Source organism: Xenopus laevis, chromosome 5L (genome assembly GCF_017654675.1).
Source record: "Xenopus laevis strain J_2021 chromosome 5L, Xenopus_laevis_v10.1, whole genome shotgun sequence".
NCBI classification, from domain to species: Eukaryota; Metazoa; Chordata; class Amphibia; order Anura; family Pipidae; genus Xenopus; species Xenopus laevis.
Genome location: NC_054379.1, coordinates 134,758,270 through 134,768,656, shown reverse-complemented (window position 1 = coordinate 134,768,656; position 10,387 = coordinate 134,758,270). Strand labels below are relative to the sequence as shown.

Below are 10,387 nucleotides of genomic sequence, written 5' to 3'. Positions count from 1 at the left end.
AATGCCAAGGGGCTGCTATCAGGTGCCATAGAAAGTCACTACTTAGTGGGCTGCTGGGACCTGTTTGGGCCCTCTTTGTACTTGGAATGCCAGGGCCTATTGACTCCCAATCCAGACTTGATAGGAGTCCCATATACTCTGAGAGTATGCAGGATCACAATTGATAGTTATGAAGGGTTGCGAGTCTTATAATTAACAAACAGTGAAACAAGGGATTTAGAATCAAAAGAGAAGGACCCATTTAACAAGCGTTTGCAGTCTCTTAATATTTTAAAATTTTATTAAATGTTAATATGCATTTACATTTAAATAAATACATTTACCTATAATACTGTATCTCAAACTGGTGTTTCTGCATGTGTATATGTGTGGTCATCAGTGAAAGGTATTTCAGTATTCTGCAAATCATCTACACTATGAAATAATACCAAATCTATCAAACCAAATGATATATTTTTAAAAAAGTGCTGGATGCACGATTACGGAAATGAACACTGAGTTCATCCAGAACTAATTTGGTCTTTGAAGTCAGAATTTGTGCCCCTCTGAGGCATATTGGAGACAGCTTCAGATGAAGGTTGTTTTGCCTTCCTCTAGTCTAGATTGACAAGGAATTTAGCAGGTTGCATTTTTGATTACGGTAACTTCATCTACTGTGTAAGTAACTGTGTAAACTGGATCACACTATATCAAATGCCTGGGATGTTGTCACAACATTATGAGATATTCCCCTAATGTACTTTTTTGCTTTATTTCCAGTGATATGAAGTACATTCCACATCAAATTTTGTCTGCAATGTGGCTACTACCCAATGTCATGGCTGAGTTTCAAAGTAAGTAATAAACTGGTAAATTATTTTTCATATGAAATTAGATTGCAATTTGACATGCCTTAGATTCTAGGTAAAGGATTTATATAGTTACTTTCATTAACATTTCTCAAATCATGCATTCTACTGCCACCACCACTATGACTGTTGAATGGGATAGTGTGAAATGAATGAGGCTCTGTGGAGCAGTATATTTATTAAGATGAAAAAACATTTATCCAGGTTTTTCTTGACCTCAACATCTTACCATCTTACCATGTTTCAGTATTAGTCACTGTAACAAAGACCTAAAAAATAAAGCTGGCACCATTCCGACACTCCTGAAAAATTTGATAAATTAAGTAGAGTCCGAGTCTAAATTAAGTAGAGTCCTACTTTTGATAAAGTAGTACAAAAATCTTTATTTACATCTTGTATAAAAAATAATAGCCTATAATAGGTCTAGGTCTTTGTATGTATTCCCCCCTTGCTGAGGGTTTGGAGCATGAGCACCCGGACTCCTTGTGGAAAGTGGTAAGCTTGTCCTTATATTTCAAATGCCCATGCTTTCTATGATCTTCCCCTACTTAGTCACTGTAACTCTGTGGTGTAACCACTTTTTTAAAAGTCATATAAGGCTCAAGTAGAACCATAGACTCTGGGTGCTCAAAACACCCAGACCTTCAGCAAAAGTAAATCAGAATAAATCAAAAAATGGGTCCACACAGTTCATAAAAGTAGGTTTTTATAGTATCTTTATCTAGCATATTAAATAAAGTCTTACGCATCTTGTGCTTCAAGGGGACCCATCACCCAAAAAAATAATTCCAAATCCTATTTGATCACATTAGTCAAGCAAAATGAACTTTAATTACACTATATGAATTATTTGAATCTTGTTTCCTTCAGTCTGGGAATTCATAATTATAGCAAGTAGGCAGGAGCCATTTTGTGGACACTGTTATTAAAGCTAGCCTTGCATCATCTCAGAATCTTGTTTGTGCACCAGAATGGGGGACCTGATGTCCATCCCCATGCCCTGGCTACACAATTAAATGGTGAAGAGAACGGGGGAATGTGGGGAGAGCAGTGACATTTAGGGAGTGCTTAATGGAAAGTGAAAGTAATTGTCTGCCCCGCCTCTATGCCTAAGGCATAGAGGTGGGGCAAGCAATATTTGATTGACAGCTGAGATGTTTAAATGAGTTTACAACAGCTATGAACACTTTAATAAAAAAAGTATTTGGATTTCATGTTTAATTGGAAAAGCACTATTATTATACAGATTTTTGTGTCTGGGTGACAGGTCCACTTTAATACACTTAGCCAAAGCCTATTAGTATATTGAGCTGAAACATGTAAGGATTTATTTGCAATGCTTTTTAATTAATAACATGTTTTCTACTTATTTACAACTTGTGTGGTCTCCGTAAGTGCCTATCAATTTTTATTTATTGTGTACCCATTCAGCATTCAGCCACACTTACCGCCAGTAAGTGACTCCCATAGCTATGGCACATTGTGCACCAAAACCATGCTTTACTTGGAACTGCCTGACACTACTGAAAACAATCTGTACCTGCGGTGTCAGGTAGCCCTCTTTCAAGTTACCATTGCACAAAATCACCCAAGACATATTCATTATAGAGAACTAACAAAGTATTATAGAGTAAAGGTGACCATACACTATTGGATCCGCTAGTTTGGTGAGGTCCCAAACAAGTGGATCTTAAACCAAAATGCCCACTGATGGCAGGGAGATTATGGGTTAATCCGAATGTTCTGCCCTAAAGCCAAACAACTGATTACAATTAAGCGAATGGGCGCCGATGGGTTGTAGGACCTCATCAACCAGCCGATGCAGTCCTTGATCAAAGGAAAAAAAATCAAACCAGCTTGATCGATATTTTTGGCCTGATATCGATCAAGGGACCCGTTTGGAAGCCCCCATACAAAGGCAGATAAAATACCGAATCTGTCTAAAGGACCAATGTCGGCAGCTAATCTGCCCGTTTGCCACCTTAAAGGAGAAGGAAAGGCATCCTGCAATTGGGGGGTGCCAAATGTTAGACACCCCCAAGTGATTATATTGAATTACCTGAAACCCCAGGCTTGTGCTCCTATCAGCAGAAAACTGCACCGGCCCGGGGTTATACCATTGTGTACCACGGAGTGTTCCTCTTCTGGCTTCTTCTTTCTTTTTTTCCCGGGGCAAACGCATGCGCAGTTGAACGAAATAGCCGACTTTTTAGTTAAAGTTTGGCTTTCTGTTCTACTGCACATGCGCAGCCGTGTGAAGAAAGCAGAAGACGGAAAATAAGAGCTCTGTAATGCTCACTGGTATAACCCCGGGCCGGTGCAGTTTTCTGCTGATAGGAGCACCGGCCCGGGTTTTAGATAAGTCAGTACAATCATTTGGGGGTACCTAACATCTGGCACCCCCAATGGAAGGATGCCTTTCCTTCTTCTTTAAGTGTATAAACTATCAGATTATTTTCAATGCAATTTTGAATACAGCAGGTCACTGGAAAGGACAGGGATTATGGGGTTGCAAGCCTTTCTCTTCTTTGTGTTTCCAGATTTTACATGGGGGTCACTGACCCTGGTAACAAAAAAAATACTGCTTTGTGTGGCTACAGTTTTATTGTTATTTTCTATGAGTTAACTTTCAGTTTGGGCCCTCTCCTTTTATTTTTTAGTCTTTCATTCAAATTTCTACCTGATTGCCAGGGTAAACTGGTCCCTCACAACCAGATAGCTGCTGATATTCCTGACTGGATATGGTCTAATATACTGCACCTATGCTGTAAAGTACCTTACACCTATTCTGTGATGTATAAATATTTTGCCAAAACTACCTGTAACATATCAGACAGAGAGTGACATTCATTTTACTCTGCTTATTAATCTGGTTTTATGTTATGCAGTTCTGTCCACTAAGTAACTGGTGAAAACGTGTATACTGTGAGACTAAATTGTTATTGTTATTTGCCACATAGGATTTTACTAACAACGTGCACCAGGACTGAAAGGACTATGAAATCTAAAACAAATTAGGTTAATCTCATTAGGCTCATTAGACAGAAGGCTCTGTGGTTCTGAATGAGGTATTTTAGTAATGCAACACCTTTTGCCTAGAGCTTAGTATTACATTTGTTTTACGTCTATTTTTTATTCAGTTTGATGTCATTGTTATGTACTCTTTCAATTATTCAATTTCTCCTTTATACCAATGTTTATCCATATTTCATATAATGCTAAATAATAATAATAAAAATGAGGCATCATTTTGTAGGTGATCCACAGCAGTACGGTTATATCAGCAGGATTTTATTGTCTTCTGCAGTCTACAATTTCTCTCACTGTCTATGTTTATGTATAAATATATATACTGTATTAAAGGAAAACTATACCCCTTAAACAATGTATTGCATAAAACATCTCATATGTAAAACCCTACTTCATGTAATAAACCATTTTCTTAATAATATACTTTTTTAGTAGTAATCATAAATAGAAAATTGCCATTTTTAAAAATAAGGACAGCCCCCTGGGATCGTATGATTCACGGTGCACACAAACATACCAAACAAATGATACATGTTAGGTCACATGAGCCAATTAACAGACAGAGTTCTGTCTTTTGCTTCCTCACTTCTTCCTGTTACAGTTAGAGTTGTAGTATTTCTGGTCAGGTGATCTCTGAGGCAACACACAGACCATCACAAAATGTTGGTTCAAAGCAAGAGATGTAAAAGGGCAAGATTTACTTAAATATTTATACCAGTTTGATAAGATTCTTTAATATGCCACTTAATTTGATATAATCTGTTGCTCAAGTATTCATTTCTGGGGTATAGTTTTCCTTTAACAAAATGTGCTAAAAGCACATCATTCACAAAATCACATCTGAGACATCTTTGATGCTGTCAATATCAGCATCACATGAAAACTTAAATACATCACTTAGTGTCATCTATGACATCATTGCTTTTATTAGCAATTTCAAAGACTGGAAATACATCAATGTTGGTGTAACTCAAAAGCCCAGTTTATTGTGTAACAGAATAGTTTTAGTTTAATGAATGGTCCTCTTTGGTTGTGTCAACTCCGGAACAAGCACACTCGGCAGATTTTGGCTGAAATGCAAAGTCTCACATTTCTTCTTTTGCAGAGTGTGTTCGCGCCGGAGCCAACACAAGGTCTCCAGACACGAACGCTGAAGAGGATAAGAAGAGGATTCTGCTAGTGGTCGGGGCTGAAATTGGCCTGCGGATTTCACCAGGCGGATTTCAGCCCAGTATGGCCCTAGCAATGTGTAGCCATGGGGGGCAGCCATGCAAACAGAGGATACACAGTAGATAATAGATCGCTCAGTAGAATCCCACCATGGCTACACATGGTGTTACTGTTCCTTTAAGTAAAGGGGTACAATTTTGCTGAGTAATCTGCCATTCACTGTTTAATTTTTGTCACTCAGGGTGGATCTCTCTCTTTCTCCCTGTCCCTCCCTCCCCCACACTCCATCTTCTCTGCTTCTGTATTTTATTTATTCAGCCACCCCGTAATCTTTTGTGACAGATGTGGGTATATAAACAGTTGTGGTACAGCCATAATGGGCTGGGTTCAGGTCAGTAGTTTCTTGACTCACACTTCACTAGTGGTTTCATCCAGCTCCACATAGTGGTAGATGTCAGAATGGCAACCAGCAGGAGAAAATCGAGGAAAAGCCCTAATATACCATAGGGATTTAGCAACTAAATAGCAGAGGCAGTAACTGCCTAAAAAGGAACTTACTTGCATGCACAGGATCTTGCATAATATCCAGATATGGCTACCCACACAACATTATTATTATTAAAAGTAAAACAAAATCCATTGGGTTGGAGATGAGGCTGTCAGGTGCAACAGGTGCAAAGAAAAAGTTGTTGAAATAAAAGTTTTACCCCATAAGGGCTATAGGCATAGGACAGGCATAGGATTATTTTAAAATAAAAATGTAGATTTTTTCAAAATTAAATTGTATGTCTCTGGTGCCTTTTCTGTTTGAAATTCAAAGTTTACCATACATTTATAATGTATGTTAATTCTGGCAACATGTGAATTTTAAGTAGATACCATGATATATGTGTCGAACAGATATTCTGAGACGTCTATCTCCCATGCTTGTACTGAAGAAGTATTTTAGGCACACTCAAATGAACTGGGTAAAGGTCATTGCTTAAAGTAGTTAATAAATTAATCATTGATTGCTAGCTTCCCACCTTGAAGGCAATGGAGACTAGATTATGTTAATGAACCATGCTATAATATATAATACACTCATAAAATACATGCTGTGTGCTGCATTTTTATTATTTTTAGGTATTTCGGCCCTCTGATTTTTTCAAGAACATTATAAATGAGTTCAATATGTGGAAGGGAGTTTGGTTTATTTGTTTTCATAAAAAACTGAGATTAATTCAAGTTTTAGTAAATCAGCCCCTAAATTTGGTACTGTTTTATTATTACAGAGAAAAAGCAAATCAATCTTAAAACTTGATATTATTATATTAAAATGGAGTCTATGGGAGATGGCCATCCCATAATTCAGAGCTCTCTGTATAACGGGTTTCCGGGTAACAGATCTTATACCTGTATAGGCTTTTTAGGGGTAAATTTATCAAGCCATGAAAATAAAGTTCACTTTTTGATAAATATGCCCCTAAAATACTATAAAAATGAAGTTCTTATGAAACGTTTATTTTGATAAGTATTTTTGATTATAGCCTATGATTTTATCTAGCAACAAGTACAAGCAGCATTGTTTGTGATTTTCATCTCTATTGTTGTGACACTAGGAATATGGACCGGTTGCTTTTTTTCTGGTGCTGTTTTTCTGACACTGAATCCTGTAATTGAGCTGAACTGAGAGGAATGTAAGAGGAGCAGAAAGGCTTCTCCAAAGGGGACTTCCCCTGAGCTAAAAGATAAGCACAATCCAAGTGTTTTTATGCAAAGTAGCCATAAGTGGTAACCATATAACCATTGATAGTTTCTGAGTACATATAGTCTAAAACACATCACATTTTTAATTCTAGAAAAATCCGACCCTGTAGACTTATAACTTTCAGAACAGAGATAGTTAAACATGTGGCTCTAGAAAATGACTGCCAGATCAGGTTATAATTAGGCAAATTAGATGTAGAAAAAAAGGATTATTTGCAGAATGGAGAACAAAGTCCGGTCATAAAAAGGAGAAGTCATTCCTTACAACAGCTCTTGCTCCTGAAATTCCTGATCCAGCAACACGCCTAGAAGGTAAGCTTTATATCTCAGCCTAGTTTATAGGGAATAAAACCTTCCATCTTCAAAGTTAGTAGAAATAATAAACTAGGATTGAATTTGTTTAACTAACCATTTAAAAAATGAGTTTTAGCTTCATTCTGAACAGGTTTAGAGCAAAACAGATTAGTACCAAATGGTCGATGAATCCTTAGTCTTATGATACGCATGGTTTTTTTCACCTACCGCCTTCCATTGAATTCAATAGGCAGCACTCAGTAGCTGAGCTTATAGCCAAAAATCTTCTAGGTTCAGTACTGGGACTGCCTAGAGTTTCAAATCAATTGGAAGAAGTAGGGGTGGTGGCAGGTTCTTCAAGATGTGCTGGTGGAGAAAACACACTGTGTGCTATCGTTAGTTAATAGATAATCACTTCAATCACTAGATTGTCTGTAAATATTTTTTACCACATCGATGTTTAGTAAATTGTCATCATTCGGTTAGCTAGCATATGTGTATTTATTTAAAGCAAACTTACTCATGGATTCCATATGGATACAATCATAACACAGGGGTGCATCTGGGCTTGCCATTGCCTTAAGCAGCAGACCAGGTGCCATCCCAACTTGCCTCGAGTGCACAGACAAGAAGTGGGAAGAGTAGAGTTTTCTTTCCACACAAGAAGATAGAATTTTCTGGTTCAAAACTTGAAAATTCAGTTCTTAAATTTACCAATAGTGGCGTCTACAGCTCTGATAAAGTGCCAAGTGGTTATTTACAACCCTTACCTAGAGACTCTAACTAAAATCAAGATGCCATAAAGATTAGAAATTGTGAAATAAATTCTCAAACAATCTCCTGTAGTCATGCAAACGCCCCCATATATTAAACTGCTTATTGTACAGAGTTCCCTGATCACCCCTATAAATAGTTGTATGTCCCCTTGTAGGCACTAGCAGTGTCAGAGCTATACCCACATATACATCACCAATAGGGGAACATACGCAAGAGGAAAGCCTGGCACTCACCGCATGCAGCAATATTGAAAATGTACACAGGCAGCTTTCTCACAGTGAAGACAATTTAAATCACATTGTAACAAAGCATTAAACACTTCGTGATGTTGTGATGATGTTGTGATGCAGCCCTGTCTGGTGTATTAGGAGCTAAAATTTACCCAACGCATTTTGCTTAATATACTGTACTGTACAAGGTATTTGGCATATCCCCTGAATCTGTGTTTCTGATGAACCTTTTTGAGGGTGGATTTATCAGAATTTGAATATCCTGCTTGTTTTTTTTGGACATCATTTGTTGTGTTTTTCTTTTTGTTTTTAGGCATTAGGTAAAATTTGTAGAGCGTGAAGATATCTGAGAAATATATTTCTTGCATTGTATGGGAAAATCTTGGTAAATAAATTGCTAAAAATGTTTAAATTGTTTTCTGTGGGAGAGAGAACACATCCACTGATAAATTGCCCCTGTAAATACAGTGCATGGTTTTAGTGGAAAAATAATAATAATATATTTATATAATAATTTATTTGTATATATCTTATATTTTTGTTTCTGCAATGCAGAAGTAACAGGTAGTTTGAGGAGCAATAGGAGGCATGCTTTATTAAAAAAAGCTCAACCAAACTCCCATCCACGATTTTGCCTTATTTATCATTAAAATAACTAGAATAAATCTGATCGGGGAAAAACTTGATAATATCACAAATTTTTTTTGTGTTATTGCCGAAAACCCAGAACGGATCAGATTATCAGGCTAAACCCAACGCAAACCACAATATCTTCAATTTGAGAAAGGGGCATCTGCCATTGACTTATACATGACCTAGACAGGTTTGAGATGGCGAATTTTGGGATTTTGGCTTTTTGAGATAATAGATCTCAAAAAATTTTAATTTTTTTTCTCAAAAAATTCGACCAGAAAAAAATATAATTTTACTAAATACTAGGGATTCGCCGAATCCTGTATTCGATTTGAAATTTAGCCAGGATTCGGCCTTTTCAGCAAGATTCGGATTCAGCCGAACCTTTGTGTCTGGCTAAACCAAATCCGAATCCTAATTTCAATATGTAAATTAGGGGCAGGGAGGGAAACCACATGACTTTTCATCACAAAACAAGGGAGTGAAAAAAATGTTCACACTTTTCCCTTTCCAGTCCCTAATTTGCATATGCAAGTTAGGATTCGGTTCGGTATTCGGCCAAATCTTTAACAAAGGATTCAGGGAATCGGCCAAATCCCAAATAGTGGATTCGGTGCATGCCTACTAAATACCCCCTAAAAGTGGTGCAAATTTCATCTGCCACAGAATCCAATTCAGTGCAGTCCCTGAATGAATGCACCTCTGACCTCCTTCTACTGTGGCCAATGTACATTTCTCTCCACACAATGCAGAGCTTCCTCAAGGCTCACTCGTTACTTGCCACACTTGGCAATACAGCCTGTAGGTAGTGTAGGTTTCACTTAAAATACAGAATGTAACTTATGAACTAAGTTGAAAGATTGTGTAAGCGCAAAGTACAGCAAAATGGTGGGTCCCTATTACGTTTCTCTGTGTGTCCGAGTTTGTGATTTAAGGTAAAAATTGTGTTGTTTAAAAAAAAAAAAAAAAAAGACAACAGAAAGAGTATACAAATTGTTTGACAATTGCAGTTAAATACAGGTCATTAATACAAGTTGAAACTTTATAACACAACTTTCTTGTCCTAAAGCAGTGATCCCCAACCAGTAGCTCATGAGCAACATGTTGCTCTCCAACCCCTTGGATGTTGCTCCCAGTGGCCTCAAAGCAGGAGCTTATTTTTGAATTCCTGGCTTGGAGGCAAGTTGTACTGCCAAACAGAAACTCAATGTAGGTTGACAATCCACATAGGGGCTACCAAATGGCAAATCACAGCACTTATATGGAACCCCAAGAACATTTTTCATGCTAGTGTTGCTCCCCAACTTCTTTACTTCTGAATGTTGTTCACGGGTTCTAAAGGTTGGGGATCTCTGTTCTAAAGTGTATCGGAGCAGAAAAAGCAAGCACATAGGCAATTGTGCAGGTTTGTGGAACCCATAATAGGACCCCTTAGGACTTCATTTTTGAGTCTAACTCCAATGTTGTCACCATTCATTGACGTTACTTGCACTTCAATGCTGCCCAAGTGTGCCTATTGATATAGAAGAAACCTTGATGGTGGTAGTAGCTCCACATTGACCCTTGTGGCTATAATTGCATAGTCATTGTGTGAAAAACCATTGCATTGTGGGTTCCCAGAGTGGCCTGCATCTATACACACAGCAAACCTGCTCC

The 10,387-nt window shown here is 37.6% G+C and overlaps 1 protein-coding gene across 2 annotated transcripts in view; it reads left to right on the top strand.

Moving 5' to 3' along the window:
- The first annotated feature begins 756 nt into the window (after positions 1-756).
- The window catches only part of LOC108717088 (unconventional myosin-VIIb), a 64,922-nt gene continuing 55,291 nt past the window's right edge, over positions 757-10,387 (top strand). The window contains exon 1 of one of the 2 annotated variants that reach the window (XM_041563407.1): positions 757-833. The gene's annotated coding sequence lies outside the window, so the exon portion shown is untranslated. Of the gene's footprint in view, positions 834-7,020; positions 7,110-10,387 lie in introns of those variants that run through there. The other variant, XM_018263849.2, reaches the window with a different exon arrangement.